This window comes from Coregonus lavaretus (genome assembly GCF_964263955.1).
Source record: "Coregonus lavaretus genome assembly, chromosome: 32".
NCBI classification, from domain to species: domain Eukaryota; kingdom Metazoa; phylum Chordata; class Actinopteri; order Salmoniformes; family Salmonidae; genus Coregonus; species Coregonus lavaretus.
In genome coordinates, this window is record NC_140019.1 from 21,866,858 (window position 1) to 21,881,135 (window position 14,278).

The 14,278-nt window shown below is 42.7% G+C and overlaps 1 protein-coding gene across 1 annotated transcript in view; it reads right to left on the bottom strand.

The window, feature by feature from the left end:
- LOC311107464 (platelet-derived growth factor C-like) overlaps nucleotides 1-14,278 on the bottom strand; it is an 80,716-nt gene that overhangs the window by 41,126 nt on the left and 25,312 nt on the right. The window lies entirely within an intron of this gene.

Consider the following 14,278-nt stretch of genomic DNA (forward strand, 5'->3'; position numbering starts at 1 on the left):
GTGTGAGAGAGAGTGTGAGAGACTGTGAGAGAGAGAGAGAGAGAGTGTGAGAGAGTGTGTGTGTGTAAAAGAGAGAGAGAGAGCGAGAGAGAGAGTGAGAGAATGTGTGTGAGAGAGAGAGTGTGAGAGAGAGTGTGAGAGAGAGTGTGAGTGTGAGAGAGTGTGTGAGAGAGAGTGTGTGTGAGAGAGAGTGTGAGAGAGAGAGTGTGAGAGAGAGTGTGTGAGAGAGAGTGTGAGACAGAGTGTGTGAGAGAGTGAGATGGGGAGAGAGAGATACTGTTTGTAAAAGAGAGAGTGTGTAAAAGAGAGTGTGTGTTTGTGTAAAAAAGAGAGAGAGTGTGTAAGAGAGAGAGCGCGAGAGCGAGAGAGAGAGAGAGAGAGAGAGAGAGAGAGAGATGGGAGGAGAGAGTGTGTATGTGAGAGTATGTGTGTAAGAGAGAGCGAGTGAGAGAGAGAGAGTGATGGAGAGAGAGAGTGTAAAAGAGAGTGTGTGTGTAAAAGAGAGAGAGAGGGATAGAGAGTGAGTGAGAGAGAGAGATGGGGAGAGAGAGTGTATAAAAGAGAGAGTGTGTGTAAAAGAGAGAGAGAGTGAGAGTGAGTGTGTAAAAGAGAGAGAGGGCGAGAGATGAGACAGAGATGGGGAGAGAGAGAGAGTGTGTGTAAAAGAGAGAGTGTGAGAGAGAGTGTGTGTGTGAGAGAGAGTGAGTGTGTGAAAGAGAGAGAGCGAGAGAGTGAGTGTGTAAAAGAGAGAGAGGGTGAGAGATGAGACAGAGATGGGGAGAGAGTGTGTGTAAAAGAGAGAGTTTGAGAGAGAGTGTGTGTGTGAGAGAGAGTGAGTGTGTGAAAGAGAGAGAGAGAGTGTGTAAAAGAGAGCGAGAGAGAGAGAGAGCGAGAGAGAGCGAGAGAGAGCGAGAGAGAGAGAGAGAGAGATATGGGAGAGAGAGATGGGGAGAGAGAGAGATGGGGAGAGAGAGATACTGTTTGTAAAATGAGTGTGTAAAAGAGAGTGTGTGTTTGTGTAAAAGAGAGAGAGAGTGTGTGTGTGAGTGAGAGAGAGTGAGAGAGAGAGATAGGGAGAGAGAGATGGGGAGAGAGAGAGGCTGTTTGTAAAAGAGAGCGAGATGGGAGAGAGAGAGAGGGAGACTGTTTGTAAAATACAGAGTGAGTGTGTAATAGAGAGAGAGAGAGGAGAGAGTGTGTGTGTAAAAGAGAGAGCGAGCGAGAGAGAGATGGGGAGAGAGAGTGTGTGTAACAGAGAGAGTGTGTGTGTGTGAGAGAGAGATAGAGAGAGTGTGTAAAAGAGAGAGAGAGATGGGGAGAGAGAGAGATACTGTTTGTAAAAGAGAGAGAGAGTGTGTGTGTAAGAGAGGGTGTGTGTAACAGAGAGAGTGTGTGTGTGAGAGAGAGAGAGATAGGGAGAGAGGGATGGAGAGAGAGAGTTTGTAAAAGAGAGAGTGAGTGTGTAAAAGAGAGAGAGAGTGAGAGTATATGTAAAAGAGAGAGCGAGCGAGAGAGAGAGAGATGGGGAGAGAGTGTGTGTGAGAGAGAGATAGAGAGAGTGTGTGTGTAAAAGAGAGAGAGAGAGATGGGAGAGAGAGCGAGAGATAGGGAGCGAGAGAGAGAGTGAGTGTGTAAAAGAGAGAGAGAGACGGGGAGAGTGAGATGGAGAGAGAGAGAGATGAGAGAGAGCGAGAGAGATTGGACAGAGGGGGGGGAGAGAGAGAGAGATGGGGAGAGAGAGAGAGAGAGATACTGTTTGTAAAAGAGAGAGAGTGAGTGTGTAAAAGAGAGAAAGAGAGAGTGTGTGTGTAAATGAGAGAGAGAGGGGTAGGGAGAGAGGTAGGGAGAGAGTGTGTTTGTAAAAGAGAGAGAGAGAAAGATGGGGAGAGAGAGAAAGAGTGAGTGTGTAAAAGAAAGAGACAGAGTGTGTGTGTGTAAAAGAGAGAGAGAGAGAGAGAGAGAGAGAGAGAGAGAGAGAGGTGGAGAGAGAGGTGGAGACAGAGAGAGAGAGATACTGTTTGTAAAAGAGAGAGAGTGAGTGTGTAAAAGAGAGAAAGAGAGAGTGTGTGTGTAAGAGAGAGAGAGAGGTAGGGAGAGAGAGAGAGATGGGGCGAGAGAGAGAGATGGGGAGAGAGAGAGATACTGTTTGTAAAAGAGAGAGAGAGTGTAAAAGAGAGAGAGTGTGTGTAAAAGAGAGAGAAAGAGATGGGGGAGAGAGAGATACTGTTTGTAAAAGAGAGAGAGAGAGTGTGTGTAAAAGAGAGAGAGATGAGAGAGAGAGATAGAGAGAGAGAGAGTGTGAGAGAGAGAGAGTTTGTTTGAGAGAGAGAGTGTGAGAGAGAGAGAGAGTGTAAAAGAGAGAGAGATGGGAGAGAGAGATGGAGAGACTGTGTGAGAGAGATATAGAGAGAGTGTGAGAGAGAGTGTGTGTGTGTGAGAGAGAGTTTGTTTGAGAGAGAGAGTGTGAGAGAGAGAAAAAGCGAGAGAGAGAGAGTGTGAGAGAGTGTGAAAGAGAGAGTGTGAAAGAGAGAGAGTGTGTGTGTGAGAGAGAGTGTGAGAGAGTGTGTGAGAGAGTGTGAGAGAGTGTGTGAGAGAGAGTGTGAGAGAGTGTGTGTGAGAGTGTGAGAGAGAGTGTGTGTGAGAGAAAGTGTGTGTGTGTAAGAGAGAGAGAGTGTGAGAGAGAGTGTGAGAGAGAGAGTGTGAGAGAGAGTGTGAGAGAGAGTGAGAGAGAGTGTGTATGTGTGAGAGAGTGTGTGTGTAAGAGAGAGAGATGAGAGAGAGAGAGAGTGTGTGTAAAAGAGAGAGAGAGAGAGAGTGTGAGAGAGTGTGAGAGAGAGTGTGAGAGAGAGTGTGTGTAAAAGAGAGAGAGATGGGAGAGAGAGAGCGAGAGAGTGTGAGAGAGAGTGTGAGAGAGAGAGAGTGTGTGTGAGAGAGAGTGTGTGAGAGAGAGAGCGAGAGAGTGAGAGAGAGCGAGAGAGTGAGAGAGAGATGGGGAGAGAGAGAGAGAGAGGGGGAGAGAGAGAGAGAGAGAGAGAGAGAGAGAGAGATGGGGAGCGATAGAGAGAGAGAGAGAGACTGTGTGTAAGAGAGAGAGTGAGTGTAAAAGGGAGAGAGTGAGTGTGTAAAAGAGAGAGAGAGAGAGAGAGCAAGAGAGAGATGGGAGAGAGAGATGGGGGGAGAGAGAGAGACTGTTTGTAAAAGAGATCTCCCAAAATTCCAGAGCAGCAGCTGCTGAAAAAATTAGCTCCTACAAATATTGAAACGTACATGGTTTTTAGAGTGAAGTACATCGGAAAAAAACTAAAGAAAACTGCAAGACTGAATAAGAGACAAAACAAGCAACAAACAAAGAAGAAAGGCTTTTGAAAAAGTAACTATTTTTCATAAAATTGTACAGTTATCTTAGCTAGCTGAATTGTTTACCAGTTGCTAAGAACATGCTAGGGACTCTCCTGGAAGAAGCTAGCTAGCTAACAAAGAATATCTAGTTAACAGAAGAAAAGAAAGACAAAATAAGACAAAATCAAAGTAAAACAGTCCTCTAAAAGACACAAGAGAGAATAATACAAGAAACAACGCTTCTATTGCAACATTGTGTACAGCGTTGCTATGGAAATTGTTTACCCACCAGACATCCAGACGGAGAAAGCTAAGAAAAGTTTCAAAGGTTTGATGATGGGACAGAACCATGAATGCCTGTTTGCAGATCTTACCAGTTGCACATTTAATATTTAATACCAAACGAGGGCACATATGGAAAAGGGTTATTTGCAACAATTTCCCTTTCTCAAAAATAGAGGCATCAGCCAAGGATGTCAGATCAGCATTTTTGAAGAAGCTGACCAGAGCAACACGTATCAAACAGTAAACTTATATAATAATGGAACTGTATTGATACAAGGCAATAATTCAAGCCTCCAGGCTTTTGAACTCATCTCAGAAACTGAGGAAAAAGTCAAGGAGGGAGATGGAGAAAAGCAGGCCCCAACAGTCTCTGTGACCCAGCAAGAAGCCCTCAGTGTCCCTCTACCTACCTCACCTGCAGCAGACAAAGCCAAGGACATGTCTACAACACCAAGAACACCTGCTATGCAACGTTTCCACAACACCCTCTCTCTAGTCGAAGCAGAGGTCATAGAACTCAGAGAGAACAAGCTTCAAGAGGAGGACACTGTCCAGAAACTAAAAGAAGAGATGAAACAGTTCAGGGAGGAGAGCAGAGCATCTATTGCTAAATTGGAAAGCAGAATGGACAAACTGAGTCAGACAAATGATGACCTCAGAGACCATCTGAGCACAACAAGAAAGGAGCTAGAACAAAGAGAGAGGTACATTGACACCCTCAACCAGCAGCTAGTCAATATGTCCTCTGCATCTAGAGAACATGTCCACCAGCCTGAACCTGAGACCAGCATGGCCTCCACCACACAGTCTGCTCTAGCCCAGGTCAGCCTACCTGCTTCCCAGTCTGCTCCAGCACAGTGTGCTCCAGCCCAGGTCAACCTACCAGCCACACAGTCTGCTCCAGTCCAGGTTAGCCAACCCTCCTCCCAGTCTGCTCCAGCCCAGGTCAGAATAACAGTCTCCCAGTCTGCTCCACCCAGACAGTCACCCACAACTGCAATCCTTATTGATTCAAATGGGAAGTTCTTAGACCAGGAAAGATTATTCCCTAGACACCAGGTGTATAAATTCTGGTGTCCTACAACTGACAGTGCAATGCAGCTTCTCAGTCAGACCAGGATTGACACCCCCCAACAACATCATCATCCACACTGGCACAAACGACCTTCATGCCAAAGGTGAAAATGTATCTGGGGCAGTGAGAAGAGTGGCAGAACGGGCACAGGCTATGTTCCCAACAACCAATATAGTTGTGTCCACCCTCCTACCAAGAAAAGACTTCCCAGGAATGTTGATCGAAAAAATAAATAAACAGATCACTGTGGACTGTGCCTCACTGCTCAACGTCAGAATGGCTCACCACCCCACTCTGACATGTGAACATTTATACGATAATGTACATCTTGATCAGGACTGTATCAGAACCTTTGCCAAGGACCTAAAGGATGAAACACTTGGCAGGGACCCACACACCCATCACCCCAGCAACAGAGCCCCCCCCGCCCCACCTTCTGAAACAACAGTACCCCCACCATCCCCAGGAAAGAAGAGCCAGACACGGCTTATTACAGCACAGCTCTACAAGACCAGGCCCAACACAGCACAGATTTACCAGACCAGACCCGCCTCAGGACAGCACGACCAGACCCGTCCCATCACAACACAGCTCTACTAGACCCGTCCCATCACAACACAGCTCTACCAGACCAGGCCCATCACAACACAGCTCTACCAGACCAGGCCCATCACAACACAGCTCTACCAGACCAGGCCCATCACAACACAGCTCTACTAGACCAGGCCCATCACAACACAGCTCTACTAGACCCGGCCCATCACAACACAGCTCTACCAGACCTGGCCCATCACAACACAGCTCTACTAGACCAGGCCCATCACAACACAGCTCTACCAGACCTGGCCCATCACAACACAGCTCTACTAGACCAGGCCCATCACAACACAGTTCTACTGGACCTGGCCCATCCCAACACAGCACTGACCACTACTCCAGGGTCGGGCAGAACACTGTCCTTCAGAGAAGTACACCACATGATGCAGTCCACACCATGTATCATTCAGCTCATCAGCCTACATATGCTGAGGTAACCTCTGGCAAAAGACACCCAGAACAATCAGAGATAGGAGAGGTGCACCAACTACTGCATCTAATATGCAGACTACTGGGCTAGACAGACCCTTTAATTCGCACACGCGCACACACAGGGTTGCAAATTGCATTACATTGTACTTATTTTTTGGGCCATTCTTATTAATTTGTTTACAACTATCCTTTATTTTATTGCCACTGGTATTTTAATAATAGTGATGTGTAATGGTGTGTGTGTGTGTATATATATATATATATATATATATATATATATATACATATACACACACACACACACACACACACACACACAGTGGGGAGAACAAGTATTTGATACACTGCCGATTTTGCAGGTTATCCTACTTACAAAGCATGTAGAGGTCTGTAAATGTTATCATAAGTACACTTCAACTGTGAGAGACGGAATCTAAAACAAAAATCCAGAAAATCACATTGTATGATTTTTAAGTAATTAATTTGCATTTTATTGCATGACATAAGTATTTGATCACCTACCAACCAGTAAGAATTCTGGCTCTCACAGACCTGTTAGTTTTTCTTTAAGAAGGCCTCATGTTCTCCACTCATTACCTGTATTAACTGCACCTGTTTGAACTCGTTACCTGTATAAAAGACACCTCTCCACACACTCAATCAAACAGACTCCAACCTCTCCACAATGGCCAAGACCAGAGAGCTGTGTAAGGACATCAGGGATACAATTGTAGACCTGCACAAGGCTGGGACAATAGGCAAGCAGCTTGGTGATAAGGCAACAACTGTTGGCGCAACTATTAGAAAATGGAAGAAGTTCAAGATGACGGTCAATCACCCTCGGTATGGGGCTCCATGCAAGATCTCACCACGTGGGGCATCAATGATAATGAGGAAGGTGAGGGATCAGCCCAGAACTACACGGCAGGACCTGGTCAATGACCTGAAGAGAGCTGGGACCACAGTCTCAAAGAAAACCATTAGTAACACATTACGCCATCATGGATTAAAATCCTGCAGCGCACGCAAGGTCCCCCTGCTCAAGCCAGCGCATGTCCAGGCCCGTCTGAAGTTTGCCAATGACCATCTGGATGATCCAGAGGAGGAATGGGAGAAGGTCATGTGGTCTGATGAGACAAAAATAGAGCTTTTTGGTCTAAACTCCTACGCCGTGTTTGGAGGTAGAAGAAGGATGAGTACAACCCCAAGAACACCATCCCAACCGTGACGCATGGAGGTGGAAACATCATTCTTTGGGGATGCTTTTCTGCAAAGGGGACAGGACGACTGCACCGTATTGAGGGGAGGATGGATGGGGCCATGTATCGCGAGATCTTGGCCAACAACCTCCTTCCCTCAGTAAGAGCATTGAAGATGGGTCGTGGCTGGGTCTTCCAGCATGACAACGACCCGAAACACAAAGTCAGGGCAACTAAGGAGTGGCTCCGTAAGAAGCATCAAGGTCCTGGAGTGGCCTAGCCAGTCTCCAGACCTGAACCCAATAGAACATCTTTGGAGGGAGCTGAAAGTCCGTATTGCCCAGCGACAGCCCCGAAACCTGAAGGATCTGGGGAAGGTCTGTATGGAGGAGTGGGCCAAAATCCCTGCTGCAGTGTGTGCAAACCTGGTCAAGACCTACAGGAAACGTATGATCTCTGTAACTGCAAACAAAGGTTTCTGTACCAAATATTAAGTTCTGCTTTTCTGATGTATCAAATAATTATGTCATGCAATAAAATGCAAATTAATTACTTAAAAATCATACAATGTGATTTTCTGGATTTTTGTTTTAGATTCCGTCTCTCACAGTTGAAGTGTACCTATGATAAAAATTATAGACCTCTACATGCTTTGTAAGTAGGAAAACCTGCAAAATTGGCAGTGTATCAAATACGTGTTCTCCCCACTGTATATGTATATATATATATATATATATATATATATATATTACATTTACATTTTAGTCATTTAGCAGACGCTCTTATCCAGAGCGACTTTACAGTTAGTGCATACATTTTTTTTTATTTTTCATACTGGCCCCCCGTGGGAATCGAACCCACAACCCTGGCGTTGCAAGCGCCATGCTCAACCAACTGAGCTACACAGGGCTATATATATATATATATATATATATATAATACTTTATTTTTTAAAATGTACTTTACTCAAACCAGTGAATATCACTTATTATAAATGAGATCATTAACTATCAGCTCTTGGAATATTCAGGGCCTGTCCTCTTCACATTTTGGTTATAAAACAACAAATCCAGAATTGATTAAAAACATCAAGGGACAGGACATCATAATCCTACTGGAAACATGGTGTCGTGGAGACATAGATACTCAGTGTCCCTCAGGCTATAGAGAAAGTTTACTACCATCAATCAAATATAAAAATGTTAAACAGGGCTGACTCAGGAGGAATCATAATTTGGCATAAACAGGACTTAGCACTGAATGAAATGAAAAAAGGTACTAACCACATTTGGTTAAAACTTAACAAAGGTACAATCTATTGTGACAATGATGTATACATATGTGCAGCTTATGCTCCTCCTTCAGATTCATCATATTATGATGATCAGTTTTTTGACAATCTCCATACAGAAATCATTCAATTTCAGGCAGAGGGTAAAGTGCTTCTTTGTGGAGATTTCAATGCAAGAACAGGTTCTGAGCCTGACTACACTGATGCGGGAGGTAACCACCACATATTTGAACACCCCTCCTTGTACAGTAGCCCAATTATAAATACTAGAAACATTCCTGACCAAATACTGAACAAAAATGGGAAGGAGTTAGTGCATCTCTGTCGAGCCTTAGGCCTATACATGCTTAATGGTAGAATCAGAGGGGACTCTTTAGGTCAGTTTACTTACTGCTCAGCTCTTGGGACAAGTGTAGTCGATTATGCCATCACTGACATTGACCCCTCCTCCATTAGTGCATTCACTGTCAGATCAACGTGTTTCTGAAGAAATTAAACGGCAATATTCATTCAAAAAAACAGCCCAATAAACTCTACAACATGAACCAATCGTACAGATGGGCTCAAAACAGAGCAGAGAGATTCATTGAAACATTGAACTCAAATGAAATGATGAACTCTATACAGTTTTTCAATAACTCACAATACCAAAACAACAAAGAAGGTGTCAATTCGGCTACTCAAAACATCAATTGCATTTTCCAAAAAGCAGCATCGAAAGCAAATTTGAGAAAACCAAAGAAATGCAACATCAGAAACAAAAAACAAAATGTTTCTGAAAAATTGTTTGATAACGAATGTAAAACAATTAGAAAACACCTAAGACAAATGTCAAATGAAAAACATAAGCAGCAAAACAACCCAGATCTATGCTATGAATACTTTGAAACTCTGAAACAGTATAAACATACACTGAAACGCAAGAAATTTAATTATACGACAAGACACATGAAATTGAAAGTGCAATTGACCAAAATCAGTTCTGGGACATGTGGAACAATTTAAGCATGACAAAGCCACAAGAATTAACCATACAAGATGAAGGAATTTGGAAAACATATTTTGATAATCTATACAAAAACATCCCACAAAAAGACTTACAACAGAACCAATTAGAAATTCAAGAAAAATTGAACATCCTTGAATTAGTCATTAAAAACAACCAAAATCCATTAGATTACCCAATAACCCAACAAGAACTAAATGAAAAGCTCAAATCTATAAAATCAAAGAAGGCTTGTGGTCTAGATAACATCAGAAATGAAATGCTGAAAAACAGCACACCTGAGTTGCAAAATGCTGTGCTTAAATTGTTCAACATAGTTTTAACTTCTGGCTGCTTCCCTGATGTCTGGAACCAGGGGCTCATCTCCCCTATCCACAAAAGTGGAGACAAATCAGACCCCAATAATTACAGGGGAATTTGCGTAAACAGCAACTTGGGAAAGGTTTTCTGTAGCATTTTGAATTTAAGAATTCCAACCTTTCTTCAAGAAAAAAATTTAATAAGTAAAATGTCAAATTAGCTTCCTCCCTAACCATCGCACTACTGACCATATATACACCTTACACACACTAATTAATAAACACATCCACCAAATAAAAGAGGGCAAAATCTTTGCTTGCTTTATTGACTTTTAAAAAAGCATTTGATTCTATTTGGCACGAAGGGCTATTCTACCAAATTCTCCAAAGTGGGCTTGGTGGTATGGTATGATTTAATAAAATGTATGTACACAGAAAACAAGTGTGCAATAAAAATCAAGAACCAAAGAACAGAATTTGTTTCACAATGTCGAGGTGTGAGACAAGGCTGCAGTTTGAGTCAAAATCTTTTCAACATTTATATCAATGAATTAGCAGACATGTTGGACCATTCTCCAGCCCCAGGACTCACACTATTTGACATAGAGGTAAAATACCTGCTATATGCTGATGACTTGGTACTTCTCTCAGCAACCAAAGAAGGTCTTCAACAGAACCTTAACATTCTAGAGCAATATTGCCATAATTGGGCCCTGGCAGTAAATTTCTAAAAAACTCAAATCATGATTTCCCCCCCAAAAAACAGATATCAGAAACACAAATATAAATTCACCCTGAACAACACCATAATTGAACACACTAAAATTACACATACCTTGGTCTGACCATATCTGCGTCAGGAAACTTTAATATGGCAGTGAATGCACTCAAAGAAAAAGCCTGCAGAGCATTGTATGCAATAAAAATGAAATTATTCAAAATCAACATCCCAATTAGAATTTGGACCAAAATATTTGACAGTGTAATCCTACCAATAACTCTTTACAGAAGTGAGGTTTGGGGGCCACTCAATAAACTGGACTTTAAAATGTGTCCAGAGAAATACACCAACTAATGCATGTAGGGCAGAATTGGACCGCTTTCCAGTAGTAATGAAAATACAGAAAAGATCAATAACATTTTGGCTACATCTAAATTCAAGTCCAAATTCAAGTCTGCAATTTAAAGCACTTCAAACCCAAAAACTGAGCCCAGAAATGAGCCTTCTCAGTCAGCTGGTGTTGGACCTAACCAACCAAGCTGACACCAGCACTGCTTCAAAAGAAAGAATTCCAATGAACAAAAAAATAAACCAATCAAAGGACTCATATTTACAACATTGGGAAAACGAAACAAAATCCCAAAGCCGACTAAATTGCTATCTGACACTAAACAGAGAATATGAATTGGCTGACTATCTCTACTCTCTCAGAGATACGAAGCAGAGTCAGATCCTTACCAAGTACAGGCTGAGTGACCATCAATTAGCAATTGAAACCGGAAGACATAAAAAGACATGGCTACCCAAAGAGGAGCGTACAGTGAGGGAAAAAAGTATTTGATCCCCTACTGATTTTGTACGTTTGCCCACTGACAAAGAAATTATCAGTCTATCATTTTAATGGTAGGTTTATTTGAACAGTGAGAGACAGAATAACAACAAAAAAATCCTGAAAAAAGCATGTAACATTTTTTATAAATTGATTTGCATTTTAATGAGGAAAATAAGTATTTGACCCCCTCTCAATCAGAAAGATTTCAGTCTTAAAGGGAGTGCTCCTAATCTCAGCTTGTTACCTGTATAAAAGACACCTGTCCACAGAAGCAATTAATCAATCAGATTCCAAACTCTCCACCATGGCCAAGACCAAAGAGCTCTCCAAGGATGTCAGGGACAAGATTGTAGACCTACACAAGGCTGGAATGGGCTACAAGACCATTGCCAAGCAGCTTGGTGAGAAGGTGAAAACAGTTGGTGCGATTATTCGCAAATGGAAGAAACACAAAAGAACTGTCAATATCCCTCGGCCTGGGGCTCCATGCAAGATCTCACCTCGTGGAGATGCAATGATCATGAGAACGGTGAGGAATCAGACCAGAACTACACGGGAGGATCTTGTCAATGATCTCAAGGCAGCTGGGACCATAGTCACCAAGAAAACAATTGGTAACACACTACGCCGTGAAGGACTGAAATCCTGCAGCGCCCGCAAGGTCCCCCTGCTCAAGAAAGTGCATATACATGCCCGTCTGAAGTTTGCCAATGAACATCTGAATGATTCAGAGGAGAACTGGGTGAAAGTGTTGTGGTCAGATGAGACCAAAATCGAGGTCTTTGCCGTGTTTGGAGGAGGAGGAAACATTATGCTTTGGGGGTGTTTTTCTGCTAAGGAGACAGGACAACTTCACAGCATCAAAGTTGTCCGTCAAATCTTGGGTGAGAACCTCCTTCCCTCAGCCAGAGCATTGAAAATGGGTCGTGGATGGGTATTCCAGCATGACAATGTCCCAAAACACATGGCCAAGGCAACAAAGGAGTGGCTCAAGAAGAAGCACATTAAGGTCCTGGAGTGGCCTAGCCAGTCTCCAGACCTTAATCCCATAGAAAATCTGTGGAGGGAGCTGAAGGTTCGAGTTGCCAAACGTCAGCCTCGAAACCTTAATGACTTGGAGAAGATCTGCAAAGAGGAGTGGGACAAAATCCCTCCTGAGATGTGTGCAAACCTGGTGGCCAACTACAAGAAACGTCTAACCTCTGTGATTGCCAACAATGGTTTTGCCACCAAGTACTAAGTCATGTTTTGCAGAGGGGTCAAATACTTATTTCCCTCATTAAAATGCAAATCAATTTATAACATTTTTGACATGCGTTTCTCTGGATTTTGTTGTTGTTATTCTGTCTCTCACTGTTCAATTAAACCTACCATTAGAATTATAGACTGATCATGTCTTTGTCAGTGAGCAAACGTATAAAATCAGCAGGGGATCAAATACTTTTTTCCCTCACTGTATATGTGGTCACTGCACGACAGGGGAGGTAGAAACAGAGATGCACTTTCTCCTTTACTGTGATAAATATTTCTCACAAAGAGATTTATTATTCACAGAAATGACTACATTTATTCCAAATTTTAACTTATTAAACCCAGAGGAAAAACTAAAAATACTCATGGGCGAAGGAGCAATGGCTCCTCTTGCAGCCAAATATGTATTTGCCTGCCATAGCCTGAGGGACACTGAATAATAACATCTGCATAGTAAATAGTAACTTACTTATTATTATTGTTATTGCTATTACCATTATTATTGTTGTTTATCATTGCAAATAGTAGTGGTATGGGTGGTAATGGTAATGATGGCAGTTTAATGATGGTGGTGGTAATAGTGGTAGTAATTATGATGGTAGTTGTAGTACTGATGTAATGGTGAAGATGACCGTTATTTAGTTATAAGTTAGTTATAGTTTCATTTTCCATATTTATATTTATTACATTTCTATTATTGACTTATACCATTTTATTGTTATTATTTTTGTATTTAATTTTCATTATTATTTACTACCATCTTATATTATTATTTGTTATTGTTTATAATTGTATTATTTTATACATTGTTGCTTTGGCAATATTGACACAATGTTTTTCATGCCAATAAAGCAGCTTGAATTTGAATTTGAGAGAGAGAGTGTGTAAAAGAGAGAGAGAGAGAGAGAGAGAGAGAGAGAGAGAGAGAGAGTGTGTGTAAAGGAGAGAGAGAGTGTGTAAAGGAGAGAGAGAGTGTGTAAAAGAGAGAGATGGGAGAGAGATGGAGAGAGCGAGATAGGGAGAGAGATGGAGAGAGAGAGGGAGAGAGAGATGGGGAGAGAGATGAGAGAGAGGGAGAGAGAGAGGGAGATGGAGAGAGAGAGATGAGAGAGAGAGATGGAGAGAGATGGAGAGAGAGAGCGAGATGGAGAGAGATGAGAGAGAGAGTGAGATGGGGAGAGAGAGAGAGAGAGATGGGGAGCGAGAGAGAGAGACTGTAAAAGAGAGAGAGAGACTGTAAAAGCGAGAGAGAGAGTGTGTAAGAGAGAGAGTGAGGGTGTAAAAGAGAGAGTGTAAGAGAGAGTGTGTGTAAAAGCGAGAGAGAGAGAGAGATGGGGAGAGAGAGAGATAGGGAGAGAGAGTGAGTGTGTAAAAGAGAGAGAGAGTGAGTGTGTAAAAGAGAGAGAGAGTGTAAAAGAGAGAGAGAGAGAGTGTGTAAAAGAGAGATGGGGAGAGAGTGTGTAAAAGAGAGAGTGAGTGTGTGAAAGAAAGACAGTTTGTAAAAGAGTGAGAGGGAGAGTGAGAGAGAGAGAGATGGGGAGAGAGAGATGGGGCAGTCAGACCGGATGTATTGACACCAGGACACTGAGTATAATGCATGAAGGAAATCAATCACAGACCGGCTCAGCACTGCTGTTCCTAATGAATAGTAACAGAGACAAAAGGTAGCTGGTAATTGAAAGGGGGTATTAAATAAAATAAGGGGGGGTCTAAGGCCAGTCATAGACTTTAGCTCCTGAGGGGAAAGACCTCTCCGCCATTTGTCGAATCACACGGCCCGTATGCAGGGGAACTTGCTGCCGACGAAATATGCACCCACGCCGTATGGCCTCGGCAAAACAAATCACTCGGGCTGTGCTTTTCAATTTTCATCAGCCGTCACACGGGGCAAAAGGCAATTTCACAAATGGGCCCTCTGACTCTAAACCTTGAAAAATGGACCACAACACAG